The sequence below is a fragment of the Castor canadensis genome, chromosome 15, assembly GCF_047511655.1.
Source record: "Castor canadensis chromosome 15, mCasCan1.hap1v2, whole genome shotgun sequence".
Lineage (NCBI taxonomy): Eukaryota > Metazoa > Chordata > Mammalia > Rodentia > Castoridae > Castor > Castor canadensis.
Window position 1 is genome coordinate 64,463,644 of NC_133400.1, and position 7,606 is coordinate 64,471,249.

General features: G+C 40.0%; 1 pseudogene; it reads left to right on the plus strand.

Moving 5' to 3' along the window:
- The window catches only part of LOC109702024 (uncharacterized protein C2orf78-like), a 32,718-nt pseudogene extending 26,496 nt beyond the window's left edge, over positions 1-6,222 (plus strand).
- Positions 6,223-7,606: the final 1,384 nt, after the last annotated feature.

Sequence of the window (7,606 nt, forward strand, 5' to 3'; positions counted from 1 at the left end):
TCATGCATCCTAACGTATCAGAAATAAGTTTCAAGTAAAAGCTGCTTTTTATATTTTCAATAATATTTTTCCTTTTTTGGCAGTACTGGGGTTTGACTAAAGGTCTACCATTTTCTAGGCAGGCACTCTACCACTTGAGAGATGCCTCCAGCCTGATAATTTTCTTCCTAAATCTGAATACATAGTTATTAATAGTCATTAATAGTGTTTAGACACGAGAATCAAAAGAAAGAACTTTCTAAGATAAAATATCTCTACATCTCTAATTCCAATTTATCTAAAACAATGTTGTGAAGTCTTTCAGATTTTCAACATTTAAGAGAATTGTTTTGGGATGGAGGTGTAGCTCAAGGACAGAGTGCATGCTTATAAATTATTTCAGGAAACCCCCCCCATAATTTTTTCATAGAATTTTAGTGGTAATTTTTTCAGGCTTTAGGGGTGATATGTTCCTGTAAGTTAAAGATGATTACTAGCTAGCTTTTGAGGATAAATATAGAAACTTTCACAATCCTTATGAAGTGTTTTTTTCTGATTTTTATGTGGCTAACTTAATTGAACTATCTGTCTAGTTGGACTAATATCTACTACGTGGTGGATAATATTCAGAAAAATATGAATGAACACCATAATGGAGTTCCTTTACATTTATTGCTTTATTCTCCACTTTATACTACTTTATTTTGTTTCATTTTTCAGTTTGGGGATGATGTTTTGGTATGTGGCTTAATTTGATCTCAAACACTTGGGCATTCCTCAGTGCTGGGGCTACAGATACTCCCAGATTCATGCCACTATTTATTGAAATATTGGTCTACATAAAATATGGCTACCAAAATGTTTACATTTGCTGCATTTTTCTGCTCGTTATACCCTTCTTAATGATACAATTTCTCTGTGAGTATGTACTGGTTAGAAGTAGATTCAAAATAAATCTAGGTGGGGTGTTTAGTGACTGTAATCCTAGCCACTCAGAGACTGAGGTGGGAAGATTATAAATTTAAGGCCAGCCTGGAGAACTTAGTGAAACCCTGTCTCAAAAAAAATTTTAATCCAAAACAATCTTCTATTGTGGGTATTTTTTAATCTAATAGTATTAACTATTCTCTGTCTTTCCAGAGCTAACTATGCATTCCTCCATACAAGTCACTTATAAATATCACTTTTATTCTTGGATTAGTAATCACTATTATTATTATTGAATAGTAACATTCAATACAATGCCAATAGTACATGTAATACAATGTACCATGTCAATAATACATAAATTATTGACAATAATTCAATAATAATTGAACAACTTATGGTTGAAAAAATTTAAGTAACTTTTTTTACCAAAAGGCACTTTTTGAGAAATGAACTCTCAGGTGCTCATTTTGACTTAGGATCAGAAGTCAGGCTTCAAGAGGGTAAACAATGACCCTTTAAATTTACCTCCTGGTCTGTGTTGTAAGTGAACTCTCTGAATGACATGTGACCTGCACAAACAAAATGAGACAGTGAAGGTAAAATTGGTGATTCATTTCATTCTTGTTTCTTTCATTCCTTCCTCCTTTCTCTTTTTCATTCTTGGCAGTTCTAGGGATTGCACTCAGGGCTTCATGACTGCTAGGCAGGGACTCTACCACTTAATCCACGCCACCAGCCTTTTTAGCTATAGTTATTTTTGAAATTTGGTCTCACTTTTTGCCTAGACTGGACTGTGATGCTCTTATTTTATGCTCCCCACCATATCTGGGCTGACAGACATGTGCTGCCACACCCTGCAATTGGTTGAGATGGGCTCTGGTGAGCTTTTTTTGTCTAGGCTAGTCACAAATCATAATTATCCATCTCTCATCCACCCAAATATCTAGAATTATAGGCTTGAGTCATTGCCCAATTAGTAGTACTAGTTTCTAATAAATAAGAAAACAAAAAGTTCTATTTATTAAAATACGTAGATATAAATAAATGAAATAAATAAAAATAAACAGAGCATTTGTTAAAAGCTCTATTTCTACTGGTTTTTGGTCTTTCTTCAGAGGACAGAATCCTGGCAAGAAAGTCATGATCTATAACCTGATACAGATATCAAGGAGATATTTTTGTTTGCAGTGTTGGGGTCTGAGGTCAGGACCTCATGCTTGCTATTAAGGCACCCTACCAAATGAGCCACTCTGTCAGCCCTTTTATGTATTGGATTATTTTGGAGAAGGGGTCTTGAGAACTACTTGCCTGGGCTGGCCTCAAACCACAATCTTCCTGATCTCTGCCTCCAAGGTAACTAGGATTACAGAACTGTACCACCAGCACCCAGCACCAGAGAGATCTTGATGGGAGAACTTGAAGGAATTAGTCTGACCTCTCAGGCCCTCAGTTTGCTTGCTTATAAAAGGCAATATTAGAAGTTCTCTAAGGATATCCTAGTACTAAAATGCTTCAATTATAAGACATAGTAATGAGATCCTACTAGTGCAGGCTCAAGGGAAACAGGGCAAAGCAAAGGCTGACCAGGGAACAATGTAGAAACCAGACCACTCTGAGTCTTTTGTGCCCAAGTTTGGAGAAAAGGCACTTCATCAGCAGAGGACCAAACTGCTTCAGCAGTTGCAGCCATACTACAGTGTTTGATCTTTGGTATCTCAGTGAGTACTGGTATTAGAGGCTTCCTGTTTCAACAACCTTAAGATAATACTGCTCAGCAAATAAAGTGAGTCTATCTTCTCAGTTTCACCACCCTCTTTCTCCTACAGAAAATTTCCAAAATCCACCTTTAGTTGGAACTGAAAATTCTCTGTAGGTCTCTCTTCCTATGCTGACCAATGCTGCTTCCCACAGGAAGAGTCTGCAACTTCTCTAGAGTCTCTAGTACCATTATCACTTCAACATGGCTACTGCCATCAGTCTCTTGACAGCTCTTTCCAGTCACCCATGGGTAGTTTCAATCTTTACCAACACTTTAGCATAACCATGTCATCTGAAGTTACTGGCCAGAGCCAGATCACTACCTCAGCTTCCAACACAGTGGTCCCCTTGTATTCATCATTGTCTGCCAACTTTGTTCAAGTGGTAACATTTCAGATTCCAAATCAAGGACAAAGCCTGTCATTTCCCTACCAAGAAGAAAGTCAGGTCTATTACTATAATGAAAACACATTTGGGCCTCTGATATCTGGGGAACTTGGCTCCATCCTATGGCACTGTTTCATACACAGGGAGTAGGGCCTCTGTCCATCAACCAGAAATGGTGATGGTGCTAAAGGAGGTTCAGACTACAAACATCCTAACACCAGTTTCCACCTCTGGAGTCTTCCATTCTGTGGCTGCTCAACCCATGACAGAAAGGACTTTTCAAGGTGAGTCAAGAAGCAAAAAAGAGAAAAGAATGATTATCATTCACAGTGTCCAATCTGAAGATGAGTGGTGGTTAGTCCACAGATAGGTAGAGTCCAAGTTCTGAGTTTTCAACCACTATCCTAACTGAGCACTCTGCATTTTCACATTCCATATAAGGTAGAAGGATGAGGCCATGGCTCAAGCTGTACAGCACGTACCTCACAACCATAGGCTCTGAGTTCAAACCCCAAAACCACCAAAAATTAAATAAAAAAATAAGTAAATGTGGAAAAGAGGAACACTATAATGGTCATTAATAGTGCATTTCAGAGAAACCCAGAAGCACAATGAATGTGACCTCACTCCCCTGGCAAACCCCCTACACTGTAATTAATTCTTTTACCTGATCTATTGCTTTGATGGCTTCGCAAAATGCTTCAAAACATTCTCTAATTTCCTTGTGTTAAGTGATCCTGTATAAAGGATCTCTGTGCACACAGAGTATGTCCTTCACATATTTCATGAGGAAGAATGCTACTTTCTCTCCTAGTCCATGGTTTACTGTATTCATATGCTTGCAGGATGGCAGAGAGAATTGAGTGTCCCATCTATGAGAATGCTAGGCTTTATAAAACTTTTTTTTTCATTTTTGTGTGCTTGCAATTAAAACCAGGGCCAAGAGAATAGTGGGCAAGTGCTCTACTACTAAGCCACAAACCAAGCACAAAACATTTCATCTTTTTTAAACTCACTTTCATTTTTACTTGAATTACAACAATTCTATGAAATATAAAGAAAAATGACATAAAAAGACCAAGAGTAGCAACTCAAGCAGTCACCACCTATCTCCTAACACAGGGACCTATCCATGGTCTTAAGAAGAGTCAACAAAAATTTCTTGCTCACTGTGGGCAGGAGTTTCATTGCTGTGTTAGTGTGTAGGAGGGAGATCCTAGTTACCATGGACTGACTTAATACTTGACTACTCTTTAGTGATGGAAATTTCCATGGGGACTGAGACTTCCCTAGGATTGCAAACTGCAAGCCAGATATTTTGTCTTCCACAAACTCCAGAATTCCTCAAGTCCTGCAGTAGTACAAATGCTCAGATACTTGAGAGTAACCCACCACTTGAGCTTGGAGATATTCAATTATAGCTCCAGTCCAAAGTTCTGTCAATGTCTTGCCCTTGTCTCCAACCCTATACTTGGAACTAGACAATGAGAATTTGGAGAATTTGGTTGAAATTAAAACCAAGCTTTCAAAGACTCTGGATGCCTACTCAATCCCAATCAAAAATCACAATCCTCCACTACTCCCTTCAGAAATTCCTGACATTCACCAACTTCTGGCTTGCATTAACCCATGGGCTAAGAGGGGAAGTCTAGTTCTGAAAATGCCAATTTGGGAAATAATAGCCTAAGTCTTAAGGAAAAAGAGACATTTGAAAATGGGATTGAGTCGGGAAATGGTTCTGCAGACATTGCTACATTGTTGGAAGATACCCACCTCCTGCCCATTTTCAATTCATTGACAGGTCTCAACCAGTCAAAAGTCCCCACAGCCATCAAAGCCAATGAGACGAGGAACATCAAGGTGATGGAAAATTCGATCAGTGTAAAAGATCCCACTGACCAAATCAGTAAGAAGGATGGAGCCATTGAAGCTATCAAGGAAGTTCCAAAGGCCAAAATTCAGTGCCAGAACCCAGAATGCCTATTGGATGGCGAAATGGTTTTGTGCAGTGCTCCAACCAGTAGCAGGACTACTGTGAACACAACCAAACATTCTCACATCAAACCTCCAAAAGCCACATCCAGCAGGGTCAGCAAAGCTAAAGACCATGGACAGGAAAATACCAAAAAGACAGAGACAACATCTCTAATAAGGCTGAAGAGAGTAAGCAGACAGGGAACAAAAGGACGTCAGAGAAGACAACCATTCCCAAGACAAAGCAAAAGAGAAATCAACCTGAGCTTAGCCAAGAGAACTTTAAAAAGCCTAGAAGCTCCCTGGGCATGCACATGCTGGAGTCAGTGCAGGTTTTCCATGCACTGGGAAAGAAGAATGATAAGAACTCTGGGTTATCTTCCTGTCAGGCCCTGGGAAACTCAAGTACCATGAAAGGCTTCCAGTATTCTCCAGCTGTCAAGTCACAACTGGATGCCCCACATGAGGGCAGAGGGCCTAAAAAAATTCAAGTCAAAGCCCCAAAACAAGACAGCAGTGTTGGCAATGAATGTCCATCTCCATCCCAGTATGAGCTGCCCCAACCTGGGAAGGTCAAGTTGATACCTTTAGTTTTTCCAAGTCTGGACAAGCCTCAACCTCAACCTATTCATCGGAGGCCACAGTCTCTTGCCTTACACAGGCCCACTGCACTTTACCCTGTCCAGCCTCATTCTAACTTGGCTCAATCTAAGGCAGCCAATGCATCTCAACCAGCAAGTGCCAACACATCTTGGATTGGTCCTGCCAAAACAGCTTGGCCAATTTCATCCAGTGCAAGCATTACTGGGTTTGACCAAGCCTCCCCAGCCTAGTGTGTCTCAATCTGCTACTGCTAGACCTGCACCCTGCAAAACATCATCTTGCATTTCTTTCCAGCGGGAGCCAGCTTCCACTGCTGTGACCAAGTTCCAGCCACCACCTAAGCCTCAAACCCAATTTCTACTGCAAGATTTGAGCTTGCAACCAATTCCATGGAGGAAGCCCAATGTTCCTGAGCCAGTAATGTCAAGCCCCATCACAAAAGAGCAGCGGCCAGAGCGTGAGGCCATGAAAAAGAAGGCTCAGCAAGAGCGTGAGCATGCTGCCAAATACCCTTTCTTGGGAAAATTACAATTTTTCATCGAGAGGGAAAAAGAATTGGAAATTTCTCAATACTATGGCTATGTAATTTAAAGGCATCTAAGATTGTTGATACCACTTTAGATACCAAATGATGTTTACAAATATTTATAGATATATAGATATATAAATATATAAAATCTTTTAGATAAAAATATAGATTAAAATTTATTCTGATATGTTTTAAGTTTTTAATTAAAGAAATGTAATAAATTAGTAGATGAGCAATAAAGAGGCCTTTGGAGCTTTGAGATGCTGCTGCCTATGGTTTTCTTTGGTAGAGGAGGGGATCAAAGCCTACATTATGAAGAACTGAAAGTTGTATTGTAGAACAGGGGGAGGAAAAGGATAAGAAATGAAGAAAGAGAAAGGCTGTAGTTCATGAGTAGAAGGTCCAAAGAGGGGAAGATTATATGGGCTGATAAAAACAGGAATAGGTAAAATGACAAAGTCTGAGGTTGGGGTTAAAATTATAAAATTTGGAAAAAGTTGAAAAGAGCTGAACATGTGACTAAGTTGACCAGAAGAAATGTTAAAAATAAAATCTTTCACTGAGAATGGCTCATGCCTCATGACCATGCATTTTAGAAATTCAGGACACAATTCCAACTTGTTTGGGTTATCTCTCATTAAAGCTGGGAATTGTGAAAACAATATATGGGAGAATCTACAACAGTATTGGCAAGGGCTCAGTCATTATGTGGGCAGCTATGAACTTGGGGTCTAACCAAGTGAATTGCAGCAACTTGAGACCCACCCAGAAGATCACCTGAAATATAAATCACCATTCTCTCAACACTCATGCACCAGGGCAGCAAAATGTACTACATTTCAATTAACCTTCAAACACACAAGACCAGTATAACTGTTCCACTCTACCAGTGAGGTTCAGAAAAGGGCTGGGATCATCTTACAAGCACAAGAGCAAGGCCTGAATTTGAGGCCTGAGTCTCCAAAGCCCTCAGTGTTTGCCAGTGCCCATAGGCATTCAAACTGGCTTTCAGAGCACAGCATCTAGAGGTCATGGGTAGACAAGAAAGTTAATGACTGGGGACCTACTCCACTGATCCTTGTGAATGTCATCTTCTACAACCATTGCCATCAACTGAAGAGCATAACAAAAATGGGCATTGGGAGTCCATGACCACCATGGGAGACAGCCATGCAGGCATGCACAGTGAGTCACCTCCTAGGAGCATGGCACTAGTGCCCAACTATACAGAGATGCCTGGAGGCAGAGGGGGAGTGAGAGTGGGTAGTGTGCACTGCAGGACTACAGGATAGGAAGTGAGTGGGTAAGGGAGATGGGGCAAGTGGTTTCAGTGTGGGAAAACTTGTAATTTACATTTAAAAAATTATTTCTTGAGACACAATAAACCTAACATGAAATTCAGTATTTTAAAGGGTACAATTCAGAGATATTTGAGGACATACCAAA